Source organism: Eulemur rufifrons, chromosome 28 (genome assembly GCF_041146395.1).
Source record: "Eulemur rufifrons isolate Redbay chromosome 28, OSU_ERuf_1, whole genome shotgun sequence".
Classification (NCBI taxonomy): Eukaryota; Metazoa; Chordata; class Mammalia; order Primates; family Lemuridae; genus Eulemur; species Eulemur rufifrons.
The window spans coordinates 9944297-9971975 of NC_091010.1; positions in this window are offsets into that span (position 1 = coordinate 9944297).

The following is a 27679-nucleotide window of genomic DNA, read 5'->3' on the forward strand; positions in this document are numbered from 1 at the left end:
AAAAAAAAAAGAAATGGGGTTAGTCATCTAATGAAATTGGGGATTGGGGATTTTCAAGCTGTTGTGGAACACAAAGTAAATTTTAAATTAAAAGCATGGTCTCTTCCTGTGAAATATGTTTAATCTGACTGTCACAACTTAATGAGAGGTCTCTCTGAGAGTTTTTTTCATTTCCTGCGCTTGTCAGGCTTGGAATCCCACAGAGACGCAAAGGGATTCCACACAGAGGGAATCTGGCAGATTAAGTAGCTATTAAGTCACAGATAAGGCTGTGGAAATGCGAGGCTGAGGAAATCACTGCTTCATTTGTAGGTACATCTTTTATTACAGATAACTGGATTACCTTAAAAATTTCTGAATAATCACACGGACTTATTGAGAATTTGTATCTATAACACTTTGAGATTTACGAAAGCTTCCATAACATTAGCTGGGATAATTCAGGTCATTTGAGCAGCTACTGTATAAATTAGGAACGCTTTTCAGCGGGTCGCAAGTAACAGCGCAGTGACTGCAGAGGCTTGAATGCAGCCTTACTTGTCTTAAATAGTAAGTCCAGAGCTTTGTGGCTGATGGCGTTATTCCAGTAGCTTCTATATACCAAGATTGTTGCTTAAACTCTTAGACTTTATTAATTTTTTGCTTTCTTATGGTCACAGAACTGTACCTGATTCTACAGGGATCATACTCACATTATAGGAAGAGGGAAAGACAGGGACAAAGATAGCTTTTAAGTAGCATGTCTCATTTTGTCAGACAAGCAAAATGTTTTCTGGAATTCTTACTCAGAAGGCTTATTTTTTTGGTTTGTTTTTGTTTTTTTAACGTGACCTGGGCCAGAGTCATCAATATATTTCATGTAGACACCTCTAGCTGGAATGTGCTCAGGTAGGAGAGGCTCATACGTGGTGAGGTTAACAGGAAGCATCAGACTGTCCAGTCAGACACAGATGAATGAGAAATCTTGCCCTCTAGAAAGATTTATTAGTAATTTGAAGAATGCAGACAAGAGTCTCAGAAGAGACAGATAGAGGTCTAGAAAATCAAGGCAACTTACTACTCACGTCTTTTTTTTATTTTTATTTTTTCTTGCACTGTCTTTCTGGCCCAGAATAGGTACGTGTTAGGTCTGGAGCCAAGAGAGACACACAAAGCCTCATATGCAGCAAAATGCTGTTTATTTTGAGCATCTGGGTGCAGATGGGTGAAGGCAAAAAAGCATCCACCTCAAGGGAGGGGAAAGCCTTGGGTTTTATAGGGCGTTTTTCCAGGGGTAGTAAGTGGGCCAGAACAGACGCTTTTAATAAATTCCTTTTCAAACAACCAGTTCCTAGGACCCAGTCACGTCCATCGTCCATACTTCAGCTCCGGTATCCTCCTTATCAGGAGAGAGAGGGAGGGGATAGACTTCGTCCCTAAGGGGGTGGGGGGGGATGTGGAAAGGAATGCCGGCCACAGCTGTCTGTTAGATTTACAATGTCCAAACTCTCCAGACTCCTGCGGCTATGGTTTCACAAGCCTAAGTTTTGCATTAACCACATTCTGTCCTATACATACTTTTCAGATTCCCACCTAGAACAAACCTTACAGTAACGCTTTCAGTTAGATACAGGGGTTATTGCTTTAAACAGAAAAAAAATTTATTTTATGAATCATCTTCATTTTATACCTGGGCTTAGGGGATATTGTCTAGGGAGTCCTGGGAGACATGCTTCATAAAGCCATAAATGATTCTTTCTTCCTCCTCCTCCTCCTCCTCCTGCTCCTCCTCCTTCTCTACTTCGTTTTCTCCTCCTTTCCCTCCCCCTGCCTGTCCCACTCCTCCTCCTTTGCCTCCTCCTCCTCCTTCTTTTTCTTTTTCTATTACAAGCAATCTTTAACCAGAGACACCCTTATTCAATAGATGAGAACTCCTTTCCTAACAAATACTATTAGTCTGTTTGCTCATAGGTTCCGTTATTATGCTGTCAAGAGTATTAGACTGGGTCGCCTGTCTTTCTTTTCCTTCCCCTCAGATGCTTGCCCTGGTAAGGAGCGTACATAGATTGTAGGCCAGTTGCTTTCACTTCTTCCTCCTCAGATGCTGTTTCTGACACAGAGATGATAAGCTAATTACATTGATTGATATGGAAGCTCTCTGTAACCTTTTCTTCAGTGGAGCAGCTATTTATAAAATAACCAATTTGGGCTCAAAATGATTTTTTTTTTCAGTGACATTTATGTTGAATCAAAGGAACACTACCCACGAGGACTACCTTTCTTTCGACATCTTGACCTGTCACTTATCCTTTGCCCCTTCTTCCCATGATTAATTATAAGAAATAATTTATATTCCTGGCAACTCATTTGAAGTTTTCCTTGCTTTATTACTTAATAGCCTATTTAATTATGATTTTTTTATTGAACAATATTTACTGGAGACTTATATATACAAAGAAATGTGCTAGATGCTGGACACACAAGGTTAAGCTAGTAGATATTGTCTTAGTCCCTCATGGACCCTGTAGTCTTATAGGGGAGAGAACAAAACATAAGAAAACACAAAATTATATAATTGTGAGTTTTGACCAAGTATAAAAGGAAAACATATGGTATAATATTAGGGCCTAATGGTGGGATTCTCTATGAGATAAGATCAGGAAATTCTCCTTTAAGGGCTTTCTTGAAGCCAACCTATAAAAGATGAAAAGATGTAGCTATGGGAAAAGTAATCCATGTCAAGAGAGTAGGAAAAATAAGGATGTATTATCCTAGGCACTATTCTTATTTCATCCCGTGATGAATTTGAAAACCAGCTGCAATTATACCATTTTGCAGGTGAAAAATCAGAGTTTCAATAACTGGCCAACATTAATTGGCTAGGCCTTCAAGGCTGAATTTAAGCCCACCCATATGTATTAGATCCAGACCCTTTCCATTTCCACAGGAAATGTTTTTGCAGTTCAATGCCTGCATGGTCTCAGGTTCTATGATCTCTGAGATCAGTGACCTTTAAAGTTTCCTCCTTGGGGTCCATTGGTTAGAGCATGTAGCTTTTCAATATCTATTTTAAAAGATCCTTAATGTTAAAGTTGGGGGCTTTCAGATGGTATAGATTGTATGAATTTTCGATTGCTTTTTCTGTGACATTTCAGATCACTTTACTGTTTTGAAAAGGTTGTTGTACAGGAATTAATATTTTGAGGATTTTTGTGAAACTTTTCAAGCGCAGAACCAGAATAAGCCTTGGCATTTGAGATTGTTTGCCTTGAGAATTCCATGTATTGTCTACTTGTCATCTTGTGTATGTTGTTGCTGTTTGTGAGTTTGACTTAACATGGGAGGCTCCATTTCTGTTCCATCCAAAACAGAAAGCCCCTTGGGGAGAATCTTGGCTAAATGGTCAACTTAGAGCTATGAGTCTATGTCTGAAAACAGAATGGTGTTATTATAATACCACCTGGCCAACGTGTGTGCTGGAGTGTAAGGAGAAGTGGCCACTGAATGAAATCTTAAATTATTATACTATCTTACAAACTAGAATTATTTTGTCAAAGTTCAGGTAAATGGGACAAGATACCATATGTACAATCTTTCATGCACTTGCATAATGAAAAAGGCTGAAAGGCCTCAGACAAAGTTAATGGTAAGGATAGTCAGACTTCGGGTGATAAAATTGGGGAGGAATTAACCAGGTTGGATCCCATGAACCTGTTTCCCTGGCCCCTGCTGCCAGCTCCCCACCCACTGTGGCACTTGATGTGCTGGTCACAGAGTGCAACAGTGGGAGGAGCTTTCCCCTGCTAGAGCCTCACATCTGGCCCAGGAAGTGGCCCTACATGGAACCAGGCCTGAGGCAACTATCACTGCCTGCCACCACTGCCACAATCTTGGCACCATGAGAGGTGCCAGCGAGGGCACAACTGGAAATAATTTTTCAGTCCTGTGCTCTCTGATTTATGATTTGGGAGTGGGAATGGTATCTCCTAAGACCTGGCAGGGAACTCAATTTGGCCAGAGCACATCCATAGCTGGGGCAGGGCAATTTCCATTATGGCAATGTCAGATAGGAGGCTTGACTGTGCAAGGACAACGGCAGGGTATTGTTGGACTCACACAAATGGAGATCCTAATGTGGATGCAGATAGTGTGAGAATAAATCATTACGGAAGGTGTATTCTGACAAGCCTCCGGAGGGGAGTGCCTAGACAGAAGAGTTTAAACAAAGTCCGAGAATTACAACAAAAACCTAATGAAGATCCCTGAACTTTTGGAATGCATATACCAGGCACATTGGAAATATACAGATACGGATCCAGAAGCCCCTGAAAATATGTGCATGGTTAATATGACTTTTATAGGGCAGAGTGCTCCAAATATATGAAGGAAACTAAAGCACGTGGAAGAGGAAATTGCCATGAATCTCTGGCAACTTATTGATATCACCTTTACTGTATATAACAGAGAAGAACAGAGAGTCCAGGACTCAGAGGATGCAGGCGGGAGCCCAGGGCTCCATGCCTCACTAGTGGCTCCAATCCAAATATCTCCATAGGTGCCCCAGGTATGATTGACAGTGGGGACTAGATTAGTGGACTTTTAAATTGATACAGTAGTGCCACGGCTGCCAAGCCACATGGGCAGAATGGCCTGGAGCCCCCCCGTGGTCTCTCCCTAGCCCCTGGCACCAGCCATGCATGGTGCTCCACAAGTCAGTCAGGCAGGGGGCAGCGGCCAGGCAGCAGTGGGTGAGGAACTTGTCATAGCCGGCCCAGGAGGCAGGCCCCAGAGAGCCACCACCAGAGCTGTCATGGACTCCAGAGACCCCAACATCCTCGGTGGCCATGCTGGACCTGGGCAAGCAGCAGGAGTGCCAGAAGCTGTTCCAGAAGTAGCAGAAGCTCAACTCCAAAGGCCCCACCAAGCTCCTGCTGGCTTTGAATACCAGGGCCTGGTGAAGCACACAGGAGGCTGCCTCTGCAGAACAGTTTGTTTTGAAGTTTGGGCCTCAGCAGACTTACACATCTTTGACTACAACTACATCATTTGCAAGAAGAAGGAAGTTCTAGTCTTCCTGAGGTCTACAAAAAAGTGAGTAAGGCTGTTTGGGCTGATGGGACCCTGGGACAGGCAGAAAGAATTTAAATTCCCCGCACCAATATGTATAGTCTTGTGCAGGCTCTACATGCAGTTTATGATATTGTGCAATTGACCTTGAATAGTAATCAGTCACATTTGAATGGCACGATCCCAAGACTAAGATGACCTCACAGTGTTGCTGAACTGTGTTGCTTCCAGGGTTTTAGAAAACTCTCTTTCCCTGTTTAGTGATATCTTAGTGAGGGACTTTCAGAACCTGCAATTGGACTAAGGGATGCTATTATGAAGTATCACCAAAAAGGTGCAGATTTGCAAACAGCAGGTAACTTATTTGGGATTCCAAATTATCAGGGGAACTTGTGGCCTAAAGTCAGGCTGAAAGCAAGTCATCTTGAATTTTAAGGTGCCCCCAAATAAAAGACAACTGTGTGGGTTCCTAGGAATGGTGGGTTTCTGTTGCACCCGAACCCCAAATTTTGGACGAATAGCAAAGCCCTTGCAGCAGGCCCTTAAAGGGACAGATGTGAAGCCCCTGACCTGGACCATTGACTGTCAAAATGCTTTTGATAAACTAAAGCAGAATCTTAAGGCTGCTCCCACTTTGGGGTTTCCTGATTAGCAGAAAGAATTTAAATGATACATTCATGAAAAACAAGGACTGAGCCTTGGAGTCTCAGTACAGATGCTGGGAGACATCCCAAAGCCAGTGGCACACTTGTAAGAGCAACTGGACAATACTGTGAGAGGATGGTCTCATTGCCTCCAAGCAGTAGCAGCTACAAGTGATTTGTTATTAAAGACTATGTCTGCTCTCAATCTTGCCACCTTGTCACCAGCTGAAGAAAATGAGCTTTTGCAGCACGACTGTTTAGAGATTCTGGATGATGTCCATTCTAGCAGGATGGATCTGTCATATCAGCTGATGCCAGAGCCAGATTGGGACCTTTTCACTGATGGGAGCAGCTTTATGGATAACGAAGGGCTGGATATATGGTGATCACAGAACGAGGGGTACTAGAAGTAATGGCACCGCCACCTGGTGCTGATTGCTTTAACCAGAGCTCTTCAGTTATCCAGAGGAAAAAAGGTAAACATTTACGTGGACTCTAAATATGCTTTTAGAGTCATGAATGCTCATGGTGCCATTTGGAAGGAAAGCGAGCTCCTTACAGCAGGAAATAAAGCCTTAGTGTGAGTCCTTATAAGGCACCTGCATGAATGCACACGCTATGGATGTGGTGCCTTAATGGATTTGGTAGGACCTCATTTAAGAGGACCCATATGACAGAAAAATCAGAGCTTTCCTTTATGTGCTTAAAACAATCCAAAGACAGAAAAGCCACCTGCTGCATAGGGAACCCAACATGTGGGGACCCAACATTTCAATGACTGACAAATTGATTTCACTCAGATGCCTAAACTTGTATTAGTAGATACCTTTTCAGGCTGGGTAGAGGCTTATTCTACTGAACAGAGAGAGCACTTGGAGTTACCAGAATCCTTCTGAAGGAACTTACTCCGAGATGTGCTCCTACCAGGAGCTACTGGCCCGGGTCTGGGCCTTTTCTGAGTTCCTGTGCTTGTATGCCAGCCTGGAGCAGGAACAGGCCTCAGAGGACAGTGGCATAACAGGTGTCAACAGTCCAGGCAAAGAGGCCAAGCAAGTGGAGAATGGCATGCTGGCGATGGACACTGTGGGCAGGCAGCTGCAGAGACAGCTCAGCAGCTCCTCCTCCTACAGTGAGGATGTCAGTAGGCACCACAACAGCACAGCTGAGCTGCAGAAGACCAGATCCCAGAAGGAAGAGGCCCGGAAGCTGATGGGGCAGACAAGGCTCAGACAGGGAAGATCAAGCTGCCTGTGTCCTGAGACTACATGAAGCCCATCGGACTGTTCATCTCCTTCCTAAGCATCTTCCTCTTCTTATGTAACCACGTTGCTGCACTGGCTTCTAACTATTGGCTCAGTCTCTGGACCAACAACCCCATTGTCAACAGGACCGAGGAGCACACTAAAGTCTGTCTGAGCATCTACAGGACCCTGGGCATTTTGCAAGATATTACCATGTTTGGTTACTTTATGGCAGTGCCCATCTGGTGGGAAGGATCTTTGTTTCCTGCTCTCTGCATCTGGATCTGCTACACAATGTCTTGTGATCACCCATGAGCTTCTTCGAGTGGACCCCTAGTGGGAAACTGGTGAACCGTTTCTCCAAGGAGCTAGACACGGTGGACTCACTGATCATGCAGATCATCAAGATGCTCATAGGCTCCCTTTCATCCATACAGAGTGATACTGGACCCTCCTTTGTATTGGAGGTAATTCAGTAAGTAAGCAAAGCATGAAACCCATCTACAGTGGGATGTGTTGCCTCTTGGCCTCCTCTGGATAAGGGTAGGCCCTAAACCAGGCTTAAGTTAAACCCCTAAGAATTAGTTTATGGGAGACCCTTCCTCACACCCCAAGATAAGTATGGTAATATAACCATAGGTGAAGAAAACAGAACAAAGCAATATGTCAAGCAGATAAATTAAGTTCTAAGCACACTATCCACAAGTTTGCCTCTTCTAGCCTTCACCCCCACTGGAAGCAGAGAAATGGAAGGGACCTTATGAATTGCTTCTAACAATGCACAACTTATTGAAGTAGTCAGAAGTAAAACCTTAGGTCCTTCATACCAGAGTGAAGAGGTGTCTCATGGAAGAAGAGGATCCAAGCCCCAAGTGAATGTGCCAGGCTTTAGGCAATCTAAAGTATCTGTTTAAGAAGAAGGAAAAATGAAAATGCTGACATTTTTATTATTCTTTCTTTGGCTATTTGTTCTGTCTATAGGATGGAGAGACAACTCCTTAGTGAGGGTTTCCTCTTCTGCTGATCTGTCTCACTGCTGAGTTTGCCATCCTAAATCTCATTTGGTGCAGGTATTCCTGTATGTGATTTTTGAATTTGCAGAAGCTGGTCTCTCAGTCAACCTACAGGGCATGACTAATAGCTCTCTACTCAGAGGTCCCATGTTTCCTTCTTACCCAGCCCTGTATCAGACATTGTGTGCAACAGTAAGGATCCACAGTCCTACTGGTGTCTTAGATACCAAGCAGGGTAAAATCTCTCTTATCAGGTATTCTCCCTGCACCCCCATCCTTTCACCTTGCCAATCCTCATGGTTGTAGTTTTTGCTTATGCCTTTTTTTTTCCTAGTAATCTGTTGCATTCTCTATTTTTGTAAATCTACTAACAAAGCTTTGCAATGGTATAAATAAGTATAAACCTTCCATCTAAAACATTGCCTTCATTCATCAGGAAGTAGATCAATAACTACATTGCCCTTTTCCCCACAGATATGGAAGAAGGCATAAAATTGACAGTGGGGAATATGTAACAGATGTAAGGGCCTGAAAAGTGGCAAAATATATTACAAGTTGTCTCTTTAACACCCCCCCCCCCACTCTTTTTGACAATTAAAACCTGCATTCCTGCCTGAGACCAGTATTAGAGGGGCAGCGGAGTTTTCTTCGTACCATGGGAGATGACTCAACAGAATTGCCTTGGTGGAGGTCATGAGACTGTCTTCACCAGAGATGGGCTGGATCAGAACCATCAACTACAGTTAAACAGCAATAGCCTGAAGCTGAAAACCCTCCCTTTAAAAGCTTTGCATTTCTGCTTATAGGGAGGACAATGGTACTTTAAGACAAGAGTCTGCCAGTCTCCTCATTTGCCAGCAAATTAATAAACTTCTCTTTCTTTCTCCTCAAACCATTTCATTCTTAGTTTGGCCACAGGGACAAGTACCAAGCTTTCAGTAATACGTTGAACCTCACTTACCAAAGGAATATTGTTCAGCCTCTGAATGACTGTGTAATCTTCAATCTTGGTCACTGAGTATTCCACAGTGTGGGAACACTTCAAACTGAACCACAGTTAAGTTATTATTAATACTATTAGTGTAAAGTGTCTTAAATCTGGTCTGTAGTCAAACTGACTTGGGCTGCAATTAAATTGTCTATGGCATAATGGTTTGAGGGTCCTAGGTTAAATTCATTCCTCTTTTTGAGGAATTACAAATTTCATCTGTATAAAAATTATTTTTCTTATTTCCCATCTGTAAAGAAATTTGTGAGGACTAAACGAGATCACATATAGACCACAGACCACTTTGCTTGAGTTATAATATGCACTCAATATGTGTAAGTTATCTTCTCCCTTTAAAAACATTCCCATTCCCCCTTTCATTATACCTGTCCATTCTTATTTTGAAGATCACTGGAACATTTACTATTTTTTCTCATGCCCTTAAATTAGAAAAAAGGTTAATGTTATGAGAAGAGCTAATAAATGACCTAGAAGCACTTTGCTATTACAGATAGCTAAGATTGTATTAATTTATGATTATAAGCCAGAGAGTGGAGAGTGTGAGCACTTCTTATTATACACATCATAATTCTGCACACTTCAATCAAGGGGCCTTCTCACCTCTTTCTGTCTAGACTAAATCATTCTAATTGGGCTTCTCTCTTGTCATGTGCAAGCTTTGTCTCATCCTTGACAATCTGTGTCCCTTTTCCTTCATGATAATAAGGTTATTCATGAGAATTAAAATAAAATCTTAACTCCCCATCTGGCTGAAAGGACCCCCTCTTGGCCAAAGGGAGCCAAGAAATACCATAAAACTGAGTTGCTGGCCATGAGAAGGGAGGTCAAATATACCTCATCTTGCCCCCTCCCTTCTTGAAGATATCCTTTGTAACTTATTAATAGGCCTAAGGCTATGCAAGACAATGATCAAATCACATCTGCAGGCCATCAATTTACTCATCAGATAACTCAAATTCCAGTAAATGTCAGGTGGCTTGTCTCTGATTAATAGGCATCCTTAAGTTGTAATACCCCAAGCCTTTAGACAAAGCTTCATTTCTTTATCCAATTGCAAATCAAAGAATCTTTAAAACCCACCTATAACTTATAAGCCCCCCACTTAAATATGTCCCACCTTTTTAGGCCAAACTAAAGTATGCCATTGAAGCAATTCAGGAAATTTCACCCCAAAATATGACCACTTGGTATAAAGAGTATTTTGAATTAAAGGCCCTTAGAGATCAATAGGCCTTGGAAGGGGCTTTCCTTCTATCTAGATACAACCACATCAGACCCACCAAAGTCACAATTGACTTCCCTTCTCTTCCCTGTGATCGCAAATGTATTACAGGAAAGAAGATCAAAAATGCAACCAGACCTTGCCCAAATCATTTAAAATATAATGCCTGTCTCTCGGATTAATTAAATTTGCAAAGAGATTCATTTATAAGTCAATCTTCCCTCCCCCCGCCCCCGTCCACTCATCCTCCCTAGTAACCATTTATTGCCCCTAAACAGAATAATCTATATTCCTCATCTCTCCTTGCCCTCTAAAATGAGGGCATATAAATTTCTAGACCCCATTGGGAGACTGAGTAATAACTCTGTGATTCTCCCCTTGTGCATGATAATAAACATTTTTCTCTTATTAATCTGTTTTATTGTAAGTTGATCTTTCAGCAAACTTTCCAGGGTGAAGAGGATATTTCCCCTAACCCCCATGCCTTCCATGTAAGACTTAGTCTCTTATATGTAATTCCTGTCTCCATGAATGTATAAAGTAAAACTGTAACCCAGCTACCGAGGGCACATTTTCTTAGGACCTCTTGAGGCCATGTGCTCTGAGCCAGTCACTCACATTTGGCTCAGAATAAACCTCTTTAAATTATTTTACAAATTTGGGTCTTTTTCCATTAACATTCACTTACTTAAAGAAGAAGCACATGTGGGTCAAGAATTGGGACTGGATTAACAGAACTCTGTTGTTTTTTATCTTGGAAAATCCTTGCCTTTTTCCATGTTAAAAAAAAGTCTAAGATTTGAATGGAATGAATGGGGTTTAAATGAATGGGAAGCATCATCATTCAAGCTATGAGCCCATGATTTCTCCACTTCTGACTGACCAAGCTCATAATAGTTTCCAGCTTCCACACCAGGGTAAGGGAAATAATACAGAAACAAGTAGGTGACATGTATCACTTTTGTAATGCTTCAGTCATGGCTGTAAGCATGCTGATCACCCAAATACTGTTCATTGTACTTGTTAGGTTTTTGTCCCTCCCCTCTTCGGCCCCCCTCCTTGATTTCCATTATGTTTTATATTCCTCTGTGCACATGTGTGATCATCGGTTAGTTCCAGTTTAATAGTGAGTACATGTGGTGTTTGTTTTTCCATTCTTGTGATACTTCACTTAGAATAATAGTATCCAATTCCATCCAAATTGTTGCAAAAGGCATTAATTCATACTTTCTATGGCTGAGTAGTACTCCATGGTATACATATACCACATTTTGTTAATCTATTCATGAATTGATGGGCACTTAGGTTGTTTCCACATCTTTGCAATTGTGAATGGTGCTGCAATAAACATTCAAGTGAAGGTGTCTTTTTGATAAAATGACTTATTAGATACCTACTGGTAGGATTGCTGGATCCAATGGTAGGTCTACTTTTAGTTCTTTGAGGAATCTCCACACTGTTTTCCATAGATATTGTACTAACTTGCAGTCCCACCAATAGTGTTTAAGCATTCCTTTTTCTCTGCACCCAGGCCAGTGTCTGTTGTTTTTGAACTTTTTAATAAAAGCCATTCTAACTGGGTTAAGGTGGCAAATTAAAACCAATCTCAATGTGGTTTTAATTTGCATTTCCTTGATAATTAGTGACATTGAGCATTTTTTCATATGTTTATCAGCTATTTGTCTATTTTCCTTTGAAAAGCTTCATTCATGTCTTTTGCCCACTTTTTAATGGGGTTGTTTGGTTTTTTTCCTTGCTGATTTGCCTAAGTTCTTTGTAGATTCTGGATATCAGCCTTTTATTGGATATATAGCTTGCAAATATTGTCTCCCATTTCCGTAGGTTGTCTATTTTTTCATGTTTATGTGTTCCTTTTACTTTTATTAAAAATAAAGGGATATTATAATGTATATACAAAAAAGTTTTGAAGTATTGAGTTCTTTTGAAATATATCATCAATGTCATGGTTATTACATTTATAAAATGCATTTTTCTCTAAATAAATTTTTTTTTAGTAAAAAAAAAGAGAAACAAGTAGGTGATCTGAAATGCAATCTCTAATACAGAATCATAATTCTGAATTCTATATATTTGTTCTGTAATTCTAACCTCAAAGTTTTGGGGCAGGCACTACCTCCATTTTAACAAAGCTTTAGAGAAGAAGAGTAACTGACTAAAAGATGAATATTTCTTCTGACCCAAGTAGTCTGACTACTGTTTTGTTGTTGTGTTTTTTGTTTTTTTTTTTTCTTGCACAATGAGTCTCTGTTTTAGAGACTCTGTTTTGCTCTTTCCCCCAGGCTGCAACGAAGTGGCATGATCATAGCTCGCCTCAGCCTACAGCTGCTGTCAAATGATTCTCCCCGCTCAGCCTTTGAAGAAGCTCAGACTGTAGACGTGTGCCACCATGCCTGGCTAATTTTTTTTATTTTTTTAGTGATGGGGGAGGTCTCACTGTGTTGCCCAGGCTGATCTCAAACTCCTGGCCTAAAGTAGTCCTTCCTTCTCAGCCTCCCAAGTAGCTAGGGTGATACTCTTCATTCTTTACAATAAAAATTTAATTAATTAATTCAGAACTTTGCTAAAGTATACAATTTGGGTCAGATTTTTCAAAGCCAAATATATTGGCCAGATTTCCTAAGAAAAACTGTAAAGGTTTTTGTTTTGCCTTGAGCATGGAAATAAAAGTTTGAGGAAAAATAACCATTATGTTTTATTAAATATTAGATTGATGGTAAAAAGAAACAAGGAAGCAGAGTAAAAGTTTGCATAGTATCAGGAATTATTTAAAGTCATATTATAGCAGTTATCCCTATAAGCTACTGAATGTTGTCTTTATATTTAATATTATAAGTTATTAAATAATTATTTATCTGTGTGCTAAATACTATTATATATCTATCAACACAGTCATTCATCATTTGATGGTGATATATTCTGAGAAAAAAAGGTGCATTGGGAATAAAAGCAAGATATTAAGCATACAGTTTAATTCTATATGTACATATATTTGACTGTTAGTATTGTAATAACACAATGATAAAGTGAGTACTTATGCAGAATTATATTTATTTTTCTACAAAGTATGTAGAGCTCTCTCATGATGGTTGCATTAATATCCTTAGCCTTGATTTCATGGTGCGATTTTCTTAATGGCAACATCAAGAAGTGAATTGGATGGAGGATGTGGTTGATTTTAACATAATCATGATTTGCTTTGGTGGTAAACTATGCTTTCTTGAAATGAATGTTTAACATTTTCTTAATTTTTTTAATATATAGTCATGTGTCACACAATGACAAGGATATATCCTGAGAAATACATCGTTGGACAATTTCATCACTGTGTGGATATCGTAGAGTGTACTGACAGAAACCTGGAAGGTATAGTCTACCTAGGCTATATGGTATAGCCTGTTGTCCCTTAGCTTCAAACCTGTACAGCACGTTACTGTACTGAAAATGTAAGCAGTTGTGAATCAATGATATTTGTGTATCTAAACACATCTAGACGTGGAAAAGGTACAGGACAAAATACAAGTTGTCCCAGAAGATAATAAGTTCTCCGGATGTATCTAAACAAAAAAGAATAATGCAGAGATGGGAAGAAATTAAAATGACACTTTAAACTAGACTTCTTTTTTCCTCTTTTTTAGGCCAGTGTTGTTTTTTTTTCCATATTACCACATGGTCCAGCCTTCTAAATAATGGAAATTGACAGGATATAAAGATAGAAAATATCTAAACATAGAGGACACCTTCTCCGTGGGAGACATTTACTCCCATTCTAAGGGTAATGGAGTTTAGAGCTGCCTTTCTCATTTTCCCTGAAACAATTGCTTGCATTCTGGGGTAGAGACCTTTATTTCTTTCTCAAGAGAAAATTTGTTTACATTCTAGAGTAAAAGTAAACCTTTTTTTCCACACTGTTTCTTTAAAAATTTTAATTTACACATTTCTGATTGCACGTATTGATTGACCAGTTATATTTCCTCTTCTAAAAATTGCCTGTCCATATTACTTGCTCATTTTTCTTAATGCGCTATGGTGGTTCTTTCTTTATTCTGCATACTTATCCTTTGTCTTTTACCATAGGGGTGTTGCAAGTATTTTCTCCTAATCTAACAGCGTGTCCTTTAACTTAGTTTACGAAGTTCTTTTCCTTGCGGTTTTGAAAGGAAAACTTTGAAAAGCTGTGGTCTATGTGTCATCTGCATGGGACATTCTTGTGCCCTCAAAGTGCATGAATGATGACACACACTTGTCTCTGCACTGTGAGTGTCTACCAGTGAGACAGGACTTCTCAAGTCTGAGCATGTACTCTCTGTATCAATGCCAACACTGTGCTACATGATGGGAGATTTTCTTGTCTCTAAAATATTTCTAACTAGAGCTTGAAACTTTAACTCATAACACCCATTCCAAGGCAGTCATACTTTACATAGGTTTCTCTTTCGGATTATATAGAATGCTTTCTTTTTCTTTTCCTAAATAAATTCTATTGTGTATATTTGAGATTTTCACCGTGATGTTATGGGGTACATACAGATAATAAGATGGTTACTATTGTGAAGCAGATTAACCTATCTATTGTGCCAGGAGCTCCTATATATACTGTAAATTCTTTAAATTTTGGAGTTTCTCTTCTGTGATGTGAACAGTGCTGCGTGTTCAGGTGACATCTGGCTCTGAGGGCACTGTTCTTTGGGAAGCTGAGGCATCCAGCAATTACTTTATTTAGTCTGTGAATAAACGGAAGATCTATTCTTTAATCAAGAGATCTGGGGTGTGTGTGTCTGTGTGTGTGTGTGTGTGTGTGTGTGTGTGTGTACATCGTATAGGGGCTAAGTGCTTAGTAAATTCAGTTAAATGATTCAATGAATGAATAAATAGCATGGTAAAAAAAAAAAAAAACAGCAGGATAAGAGCCCCTCTTTGTAATCAAGACTTTTTTAGATATATATGAGACTAAACAAGCAAATGAAACACAGCAATTCATGTAACCCAGGGGTGCTCACACTTTAGTAGGCATCAGAATCCCCTGGAAGGCTCGTTCAAACACTCACTAGGCCCTAGCTCAAGAGAGGGTCATTCAGTAGGTTTGAGGTAGAGCCTGAGAATTTATATTTTTAAGAAGTTTCTAGGTGATGTGGCAGCTGCTGCTGCTGTTCCCAAGAACACAAGAACATACTATAAGAACCACTGATAAGATATAAAGGTCCATGGATGAGTTAGACACAAGGACATCTGGATCAAGGAGATCAAATTGTTTCATAGAACACAATTGCTCTTTCTGCATCATTTGACTTTGCTTTCCTCAGCAGCGAACTCATACTCAGGCAGAGACTGTCAGAGCATCTCCTAGTTCATACAGTTGCTACAGCTGTACGTCTCACAGGAGAAGGAGGACTCTGCTGACAGTTTAAGCAAAATCCCGGGGCTGATTCTGATTTTTTAATGCTCCAATAACATTCCCACCGCATGTGACTGACATCCCCATCAGATGAAATAGGAGCAGTGCTTCAAAAGGAAATTAAATGCTGCTGGACAAAAAGTGGTATATCTGAAGCCCATCCTTTTGAAATTGAGCACATCAAAGCCAAAGTATGAGGCCATTACCTTAACCATGTATATTAGTGTAGAGCTGAAACTAAATTAAAAGACTCCTTTCTTCCAACTCAGAGCTTCTTAGAACTTCCTATTTATGTCCTGTTCTCATTCTTCTCTGATATGGGCCTGAAAGAGTTGATCTTATAAGAAAAATCCATCATAACAAGATGTAAATAGTCAGAAAGAGATTTATTAGAAACACTTAAAATAAATTTAGTCATATTAAAATAAGAAATACAAAAATTTCATTTGACTTTCCTGAACCAGGATGGCTCAGATAAATGGGGTCAAAGTGGCTAACAGAAATTGCGTTAAAGTGCTTTGCTTCCTTATATATTGATAAGTGAAAGCACAATAAGAACATTTGTATTTTAGGGCCCAAAGGTTTCTTTTGACGAAATAAGTGTTAAATATGTTGATATAATTATTATAAGGCAGTCCGCCATTTACGTCAAGATGGATGTGAACTGTTCCCCTTCCTTGTAATTATAACTGACAAGTAGCAGTGGATAATATCCAGTCCACAAATGCACATTTCTCTCATTAGGTAGAGTGGGTACAACAGTGTTCATACATGTTGGTCCTTTCCCCAAATATGTCTCCAGCTTCTTTATCCTGATGGGACAGGGGAAGAAGTAGCATGGACTGCTGCTTCTGTGCCTCCTGAGAGACTCTGGGTTTCACGTGTTTTTCTTACATGGCTTTGCTGCTGCTGCTCGTCCTTCTGCCCTAGAGGCCTTTTAATATTTTTCTCTTAGCGGCGATTTGTGTTACCTCCTTCAGAACAACTTGTATCTCACCAGGTAGCTGTTGTGAGTTTATCCCCCGTGAGAAGGTGTATATCAGTTAAGCTTTGAGCTATAGGGATCTTCAGTGAGTAGAGAATTGCACAGCACCTAGGGAGGAGGTTGGTGCTATTGGTGTGTGAGCCCGTTCCTGCTCCTGCTCCTGCACCTGTCTTGTATTTCCCAGCTCCTCCAGCCAACATGCCCAAGGTTATGGAAGGTTTTTTTTTTCTTTTCTTTTTTTTTTTTTTTGGAAGGTTTTAATTCTCATTTGTTTGGTCGTAAGTCCAATATGTTTTTTTCTCAGATCCTAAAGGATCCTCAGAGGAATAATGATAAAAATAGCCAACCTCCTGAACTGAACAGTTATTATTTACCCGGGGTTGGTTTAATCCTTACATGTATATAAACTCCTTTCATCTTCCCAACAATCATATATAGTGGCTATTTTCTGATGAGAAAAGTTAGGCTGAGAGAAATTACATTATGGTCCAAGGTCAAAGAAGGCATAATTGGAAGAAGTATGGTCAAAGCCATGAAGTCTATATCTGAGTCTATATATTTAATTATTGCATTCTACAACCTCCCAGGTAGACTTTTGGTGACTATAGTGAGACAAACTAAATTGTGCTAACAAATAGCCCCCTATAATGTATAATGATTAAAAACACTACCGGTCTTTTGTGTTTTCATGGACCCAAGGAGGGTTTCTTCTTCTTGGTGAGATGCTCTATACTTCAGTGATTAAGAGATCCAGTATCTTTCATCTCTCAGGATTTATCATCACCTGCATCCAGTTGGTAGAGGGGAAAAACTGTGAAGGAGCAAAAGTGAGATATTATCGTGGGCCAGGCATAAATACTGCCACTCACATTCCACTATACATATCTCAGTGATTTGGCTATATCTAACTATAAAGGGGGGGGGATGGGCAGTATAGTCTAGATGGGCACTGAGGAAGAAGAGGGACAGCTAGCAGTCTCTATCACAATGGCCTCCTTTGAGATCTCATAGTTTTTAAAATAAGTATAAAAGTTTAGCTTCACCAATTACAAAAATAAAACTTCCAGGGAGGCAGTGACCCTAGAATACAGTGCATATCACATAAGTTGATCCATAAATATTTGTTGGATGAAGGAAGGAATACAGCCCTCGCTACCTATCTCTAAAATCATATAGGATAATATATCATTTCTAGGATTGCTCCATTTTCATTTTTTTATTTGCAAATAAGTAATATGTCAGTATATGTGATTAGACAATGCATACGTGAAGGTCTTATAAAGTGCAAATTCAGTATATTCATACAACACAGTGGTTCCCATAAGTGACAAGTTAGGCTTGTTAAAATAATATCCTATCTCCTTTTGTAAATTTCATATACCCAGAGGATAAAAACACATATTTGTGGGAGTTATCTGTTTCTCCATTAAGAAATATGTTGTGTTGCAAAATGTAATAATTTGATTTATATGGTGCAATGCTACATAAATTAAGCACATGATATATAACATTTTTTTCCCTCTGTGCATTGGCCTCTCTTTTTAAATAGCTCTTAGTTTGCTGTAATAAAGGAATATTATGATTTCACAGGCAGTGCCTAAGAAAGAAATTTAATTAACATGAGTAATTTCAAAATTCATTTAAAATCTTGCAGTGAAATATTTTATGGGCAGTGAAGGTAGTAAATTATTGATTGGCTAATCAAATTCTCAATTACTGACTAACTGATGAGGTGCCATCTCTTCAATAAACAGATATTCTCTGAATGCAATTGCTAATGCTGACTCCTTGAGCATCCATCACACTCCCTTAAAAATTAGGGATTTCTTAAATCTCTGCCATTCATTTTTTTTATTTCATAACATTATGGGGGTACAAACGTTTAGGTTACATATATTGCCTTTGCACTGCCCGAGTCAGAGCTACAAGCATGCCCAGCCCCCAGACGGTGCACACTGCACTCATTAGGTGTGTATATACCCATCTCCTTCTACCCTCTCCCATCTGCCTGACACCCAATGATTGTTACTTCCATATGTGCACATAAGTGTTGATCAATTAGTACCAATTTGATGGTGACTACATGTGGTGGTGTTTTTCCATTCTTGTGATACTTCTTTTGGGGGAATGGGTTCCAGCTCCATCCCTAGCTTTATGTTTTGGTTCACAATCACGCCCACTGTAGATTAGGTTCCCTTTTGTGGATGTTTAACATGCCTGGTGTGTCAACAAGACACTATCAACAATTGCACGCCTGTAATCCTAGCACTCTGGGAGGCTGAGGTGGGCGGATCGTTTGAGCTCAGGAGTTCGAGACCAGCCTGAGCAAGAGTGAGACCCCATCTCTACTAAAAATAGAAAGAAATTATATGGACAGTTAAAAATATATATAGAAAAAAATTAGCCGGGCATGGTGGTGCATGCCTGTAGTCCCAGCTACTTGGGAGGCTGAGACAGGAGGATCGCTTGAGCTCAGGAGTTTGAGGTTGCTGTGAGCTAGGCTGACACCACGGCACTCACTCTAGCCTGGGCAACAGAGTGAGACTCTGTCTCAAAAAAAAAAAAAAAAAAAAAAAACAATTGCAAAGACTCTGGGACTAATTATCAACAAGGTGGCTGTTTTCATGTCTCAGTTTCAACCACATGTACAGGGTGAGAGGCTTTCTGGTGAGTCAGCTCCAAACAAAAGTAGAGCTGGTGCAATCTCAGGCTGATAGACTCTTGCTATTGGGATCCCTCTTCCAGGTGGTGAGTAAAATCTGGTATTATCTTTCTCCTTTTACCCCCAAGTCCAATAGGTTTAGTGTTACAACTTCTTTACTTTGTAATTGATGGCAGGTTAAAATTAAAAAAAAGAAAAAAGAAAGAGAGAGAGAACAAAGTCTTGGAAAATAAACCCCAAAGAGCAATAATTCAAGTACATATTTTTGAGAACTAATCATAATAATTTCACCCCTTTAACAGCCTAAGTGCTTGTTCACTTAAGTTTTAGCCTTGTTGAGTCAAAAATATTTATCAGATTACCTTTTGAATGACATCTATCTTCACATGGTTTGATACAGAGGATAAAGACAATTGAATAGGCAACGGTAATAACAGGAGATAAATCTTTTGATACATCGAGATTGACAGGGACCAAAAAGAGGGGGGACACTGTAACAAGGTTTTAGAGGGAGTGAAAGACATCCATCTGATAAAAGTGACATTTCAGACACAAACTGAAGATAAACAGTGTGGGGGAGAACTTTCTAGGTCAGGATTTCTGAAACTTTACTTGTATGCCAATTAAGCATGTGACTTTTATCATATTCTTCACCATCCAATAATATTTACTGACTAGGTATTTTTGATCAATTCATTTTTAAAATTAAAATTATTTTAAAGGGCAAATTCATATCATTTTCATAAGAAGAAAATCAAAATCATAGATTTTAAGCAGAAGATATTTTTGAAAATAAGTACATTGACACAAGCATATAATTAAATCTTAGCTAATTACTGCTTTTAGCAGAAGGTTGTGAGCTAAAACCTCCTCTCTCCCAGTTAAAAGGGGATATTAGTAATCTTAGCATTAAGCAAACAAATTCACTTAGTGTGAAACTGAGACTTTCTCGTTGATCCTATATGAATGGTTAGAAAATGCACTTTTTTAATACTATGACATAATGATATTCAAAACTCTGTCTGAGCATCTGTCTAAAATTGTTTCCTATACCACTTGTGTTACATATCTCACATCATGTAGAAAGATCTGGGTGTAGAAAGAAGAGAGGAAGTTAGCATCCAGAGGCGGGATAGAAGAAGAAACTATTGAGAACCTTGGAATCATAGATTACAGGTTGAACTTGATTGTGGGGGAGCAAAAGAATTGGTGATAGAGATGTAAAAAGGGGTCTGATAATGCAGGGCTTTCACAGCTCTATTCAGATGCCCTTGAGGTCGACTGGTTCAGAGAGCTTCTGGTTAGGAAGACAGCTCAGGAGCGTTTCTCTAGTGCTTCTCCATGGACCAGTCACCAGTGTTCCTGCTTTGGTCATGCCATGGGCCTGGATTAATGGCCATAACTTTTGTAATCCATTTATCTTGTAGTGGATGCTCAAGTGAAGTATGCAGAATTAATGTCTTTTAAGCCTGTTCTTAGGCAAAGCAGCACTATTAAGCATCAAATCATTGAAAAATGAATGGCCTCACTTAAATCTAAATTAGGAATATCCATAGGAAGACATATCCTTTTCAAGGTCAAAATGCTTACAATAGTTACTCTTAAATATATTAAGAATGAGATTTTGAAGTTCAGTACATGGAAAATGATTTGAGGTCTGAGAATAATTCTCTTAAGAATATGAAATATTTATGATGTGTATATATTCAAGCATCTTGAAGAAAATACTGAGACACCTGTTCTTTTAAGAAATTATATGGACAGCTAAAAATATATATAGAAAAAATTAGCCGGGCATGGTGGCACATGCCTGTAGTCCCAGCTACTCGGGAGGCTGAGACAGGAGGATCGCTTGAGCTCAGGAGTTTGAGGTTGCTGTGAGCTAGGCTGACGCCACGGCACTCACTCTAGCCTGGGGCAACAGAGAGAGACTCTGTCTCAAAAAAAAAAAAAAATAAAAATAAAAAAAATAAAAAATAAAAAGCCTTACATCCTGATTATTGTTAAACAAAGAATCACAAGGTTCAGGAATTTGGACAGGTGGATTTTATTTCTTATAAAGGGTTGCAGCCTGTGGGCTGGCCATTCAGGTGGCTGGGAAGCATAGCCTCTGGCAGAAACTGAAAGCTAGCCCTTGGAAGGAGGGAAAGGTGAGATAAGAATTTATGCTGAAAAGGTTGGCTAAGTATACATATTCAATAGGTTATAGGAGGAGCAATGAATATTCACATGTAGTAAGTAAACATGCATGTTACACATGTCCCATGTTCACCTTGGGGTGGAAACAATATTTAAATACATGAAAATTAGGTTCTATAGAGAAAAAGGTGAAGTGGGGGACACAGAGGCATCCTGTTGTAACCAGCTCCATGAACAAATTTCAATGACCCCTATATGTTTTATTATAATCCTCTCCCTTAACTAACTACTTCACATTTTGAGTTGTTTCCCAGAAATGGTGGGTTCTCTGCAAGTCAAAAGAGTTGAGATTCCGAAGGACCCTGGTCAGACTTCCTGACACCAAGACTCACCATCCCCAACAGCCTACCCCTAGTCCACATGACCCCTCCTTATAAAGCCCATAAATACCATTAGTTAGTTAGGGACAAGGATTTGAGGCAACTCCTCCCATTCTCCTAAAAAGGCTTCTTTCATATTAAAAAAATTCCTTTCTTCCTCAGCATCCTCATTGGCTCAATAATTGGATCTTTGTGCAGAGAGCAATTGACCTAGGCCAAAACCCCCTAGTGTTTTCACAACATTGTGGCAGTCTCTAAACCAGCCAGAGTCAGTCCGTGGAGTGGTCTCTTATCAGAAGGAATGCTAGTCTTTGTTGCATAAATTGGTGGAACAAGTCTTTGCAAAAGGCTGGTTTCTGTTTAATTCTTAGCAAAGCAAGCCTACGGGTGGTTAGGGAGGGAGGGTGTATAAGATGTGTCCAACCTCCCATTCCACCATGGCTAGGAGCTCAGTTTTTAAGGTTTCTGTGGGGTCACCTTGGCCAAGAGGGGATCATTCAGTCAGTTGGGAAGCTTAGAATTTGATTTTTATTTTTCATTATAATATACATGCAAATAAATATGTATATAACGACCATCATACTTCCAAAAATATGTACTGAATTCTTATTGTATGCCAAGTATTATATGTACAAAGCCGTCTACTTGTATTGTCACATTTAATTCTACAAAAAGTCTATATCAATGGTCTTCAAACTTTTTTTGACCACAGGTCACATTGTATAATACATGCTATTAAGAGCACATATAGACACACAAAGAGATATAGTTTGCTCTGTTCTATTCTATTGTGGTTGAAAAATGTTAACCTTGACTCTCTAAATTTATTATACAAAGCACTCAAGGGCTAGGAAACACAAATGGAAAAATACTGTTTTAGATGTTACATACTAACATTTAGGGGTTAGGCAACTATCTATGTGATCTTCCAAGTGATGAGCCTGTGATTTGCAATATGTGTGCATATGCGTGTGTTTATTCAATGCATAGGAGATGCTATATGTGGTGTGTGTGTGTGTGTGCGTGTGTACCATGCTATGCTAATTATTATAGTTTCAATCTCAACTAGTTTAATCAATAATTACTACTGGCTACATTTTTGGCAAAAGTAATTAAACAATTTCATACTAGGGTATGAATGTACTAAGGTGTGAAATGTAAAATAAAATAATGAGATAATTTTTGTTACTATCATTCAGTCTCTGCTGGAGTGAATTTAAATGTGTATAAACTATCTGCAGGGTAATTTGATAATGTATATCAAAAGCTTTAACAATATGTATAAACAACAAACCAAAAATTCAATTACTAGAAATTTATCCTAAGGAAATAATTAAGCATATGGTCAAAGTTTTAGCATAATTAACTTCAAGGCTGTTTATTTTACAGTTGATTGTAGCAGTGAAAAATTTGAAACAATCATATTTTCAATAGCTGACAATTGATTAGATGTAGTAGTAAATATTCATACAATGGAAGGTCATTATGTCATTAAAATATCATGTAAGAGATGATTGTATACTGACACTGAAATGTGTTTGCAATTTTAATGCAGAGAGAGAGAGAGAGAGAATTTAAATAGGAATGTGATGAACAGAAATAGGTTATTGTGTTACCTACCAGAACTGGGCATTGAAATTTGAGCAAACAGAAGGGGAGGGGTTGCTAATCACATCAAGAGATGCTATCAGATCAAGAGATGAGCCCAGTGATGCCAGGCCAAAAAAAAGGTAATGGGAAAGAGATGTGAAAGTGAGGGAGTTGGGGAAGAAAGATGGGCAGGAGGAAGGGATGGCAGAAAGACAAAATTTAAACACTCCTTTTTTGTATTCCATTCTCTAACATCCCTGTATACCTCTTAGGAGGCTTTATGGGTTGGGTTGCTGTTTATTTGCCTAAACCTCTGGGCCCAGCCTGATTCAAAAGGTGACCATTTTTGTTTGTATTACTTTTAAAATATTTCATAAAATAGATAATGCAAAGTTTAATATATGATCAAAGTCTACTATTTCATACTTAAAATATTATATTTTTTTGTTTGTTTTTTATTAAGACACAGCTATTGACAAGTTATGTGATATCCCTGTTTTTTTCTGTGCCCTTATCTTAGTGCCCTTAAATGAGATAGTAACCAATTGAATGCCTTGTTGTTGGGCCAAAGCTTGCTTGATATCAGAGTATCTGACAATTATCAAGACTTAATTCAATTCATGGTACTTGGAATTACTATTATTTTAATGGATCTCTATAGAATGATTCAGAGTTTCTAATAATGTTTCTAATAATGCTCCCAATGTCTTACTGTTTTATCTAACTTTGCAGTTATTGCAGATTATCCTTATTATTCATACTTACCTTTAGTTATTTAATTGTTTAAATTATTATTTTGAATTCCAAGAAAAAAACTTTGGAGTTTGATTTTTAGTTGGTATAAGGCTTGAGCTTTGTTTGAGAAATATTTACATTTTTAGGTTTTACCCAAATAGTAATAACTGACATATTCATTGCAATAATATTTTAGTAGTGTTTAATGCATTCAAACCTTATGGGTATTATTAAAATCTGGAATTCATAGCTAAGAAAGCTGAGTGCTAAGTGGCTAAGTAACTTGTCCAAGTTTGCAGAGCTGGTATCTGGCAGAGTGGGGATTTGCACTGAGGCCATATGGCTCTAAGTCGATGCTTTCATTGACTATATTTATGCTTTCCCATTTTCATGACCTGAATACTATTTTAGTGGAATGGCACAGATTTCTCTTTTTAGGTAATATCTATTTCTTGGCATATGCATTTTATACAATGTTTACTTAGTATTATGACTATTATAATTTATTTCATTTACTGTCATTTATTTTCTAGCTGGTTATTGCTGGGACATACATTAAACAATCATTATTTCTATACTTACAACCAGACACTAAATCTGTTTAGTATGATAATGTTCTTAAATAATTCCTTCTTGTAGATATATAACCATATGAATAAATAACATTATTTATTATTTTCCATGTAATGAATAAATAATGAATTTATTGGCTGTCTAGTTATAATTTTGCTTCCTTTCTATGTAATTGATTAAACAAATTTTGAAGAATATTAGGGTTATACTAATTTTGATAATTTATTTTATTACTAATTTCAATGGGGATTCCTTTGGTTGTCTTTTTTAAATTTTGACATAAAATATACTACCGACTATTGATTTTGAGAAAGCATCTTTCTTTGTTGGTGGTATATTACTTTTTATATCATTTATATTTTCTTGAAATTTTACATTTTTGTGATATTATTTGTAAATGTTAAGTATAATTATGTCTTCATGGGTGACTTCTTCCTCTTTTTTGTGTACTGTCTATACCATATTTTTAAATTTAAGATGAGTACAAAAAATAAAATTGGAGGAGAAACTGACTATGATAAATATATAACTTTAATATGTATACTTTTATGACATATCAATTTTTATAATAAAAAAAGCCTTCTGTGTGCTCTCACTGTTTTTGTAAAGCTACAATTAAAATTTAATGAAATCACCTTAAATTTCATTTTACAGTGGTTAATGATTTTTTTTTTCAATTTTATACTTGTTATTTTTTATTGGATAAGGTGGTCTCACATACAGTATAGACTTGCACGGCAAACAAATCCAAGTGGTCCATTACAAAGAAGTCATACAGCTTATCATATCAACCTTTGGAAATCAGAGACTTTTTTTTTTGCTGCCCAACATCCACTGCTGCCATGAGAGCACCCCAGTTTTCTTTTGCAAATTCCCACAGAAACAATACATTAATTTGTCCTCCGCCTTCAGATGCCATAAGCATGCCTGAGGCACCTACCACCAGATCAGTTCCTCTATCATTACCAGGCTATGGCCAACGGGTGGCCAGGTACCGTTAGCTCAACCAATCAATTAGTCTCTGCTGAGGCCCAGAACTTAAAACTGAGTGAAGCAAGGGCAGAACAAATGTATGAAATTCACTTATTCCAGGTGCGTCAACCAAAAGACGCCGGTGCAGTTCTTGCTACAAAGAAATTTTAGAGATTCCCTGTCCTTGTCACCCTGTGGTGTGCATCCTTTGTGTAAATGGTCAATGTTTAGTTCTTTAAGAACTAGTTCTTTAGTTCTTTAAACCACTGAAACTGATGAATGCAAAGATTATTGATCACCACTAAATACCCAGCACTATGAACAGGGCCTGTCACCCAGTAGCACTCATTGTTTATGAAATAAATAATATTATAATAGTAACACTTCGGTTATTCTGCAACATTAAGGCATGAAATATTCATGTAACTCATTTCCAATAGAAATCATTTCTAGAATTCTTGATGAAAATACCCACTTTACTTGTTTAAACTTTATGTTTAGAAGCCAAATGAAAACAATTAGAGTCAATGTAACTAAAAAGAAAGAAGTCAAGTGTTTTTTAATTGGAAAATATAATTATATACCCAGAAAATCTGAAAGATCAATGGAAAAACCACTGTAAGCAAAAAGATAATTTAGTGAAGTAGCATGGTATGTAAATCAATAGTATTCAAAAATATAAACAAAAAACAGTTAAAATATATAATGACAAAGAAGCCTCTATTTATAATATTTTTTTAAAAAATAAGAAATGTCCAAAATCTATATAAACAAAACTCTAAAGCACTCTTAAAAGACACAAAAGCACATTGAACAAATGGCAAGATGTACCTTATTCTTGTAAAGAACAACTCTGAGTAAGTAATTGAATTATTTAACTCTCTGAATCTACTGCTATGGCATAATGACATTAAATAAACAAACAAATGAACAAAAACCAAGTTCAGAGATGTTAAGTCATGGAGATTTTGTTTTGGAGAAAGAGCATGGCCTTAGACCCGAACTCATGATTTAGTGTTCAACAGACTACACTCGGTTTCCCAAGAATTATAACAATCACATGAGAAAACAGATAACACTAAAAAAAGCATGTGTGTATATATATATAGACACATGTTACACGTGTACATATGTAAAGGTTAATGATATTTTTAAAACCAAATATTTGGGCTTAAAAATTATTAAGGAGAAATTTATTGATTATATTAAGATAAAACTAAACTTTAAAGTGGTGCATCACAGTTTGTAGAGTGGGGTCAGTGAAAACAGTAATAGGAAAATCACCATAACTTGAAACATACTGATTAAATGTAACAGAAATGGACAGTTATGTTTTAGATAATTGGCAATTTTCCATATTGTCACTTCTTCTTAGACATGTATATCACTAAGGTAATTAATATTAACCTAAACAAAGTTAAATTAAACTTCACAGTGATGATACATAAATTAGATGTTTAGCCAATTCTCTTCTCGTTCAGGATTGAAATTCATAATGTCGAATATTGGTTCATCCAATACTCCCAAGGTTAACATGGTAATCGACATTTTGCAGAATATAGCTGAAGGAGAAAAGTTGTCACAAATCATGAGTCAATACTCATGGAATTCTTTCATAATATTCAAGAGAATATACAAAGTAATATGGGACATGATATATGAATAATAAATTATATGCAATCCCCATTATTCGTGGATTCTGTATTGGCGAATTCATCTACTTGCTAAAATTTGTAATGCCCAAACCGCCAATCAATACTCTCAGGCTTCCCAGATTTCCCTCATTCACAGATATATAAGGGGCTTGGGGGAGGGGGAGGGACCCTGGGGAAAGTGAGAAGGGAGAGGGAGAGAGAGGGAAGGAGAGAGGGTGTGAGAAAAAGAGGGAGAGAGAGAAGGAATAAGGGAATGAAAAGAGAATGAGAGAATGCAAACCAACTCTTATGGTTCCTTTTCTAATCCCAGTTCTTGGTACTAGTTCCTGTGAACTAGAACTATCACACATGCATACACTCTGGCCTTTTGTTCCATTAAATACACTAGTATTCTTGCAAT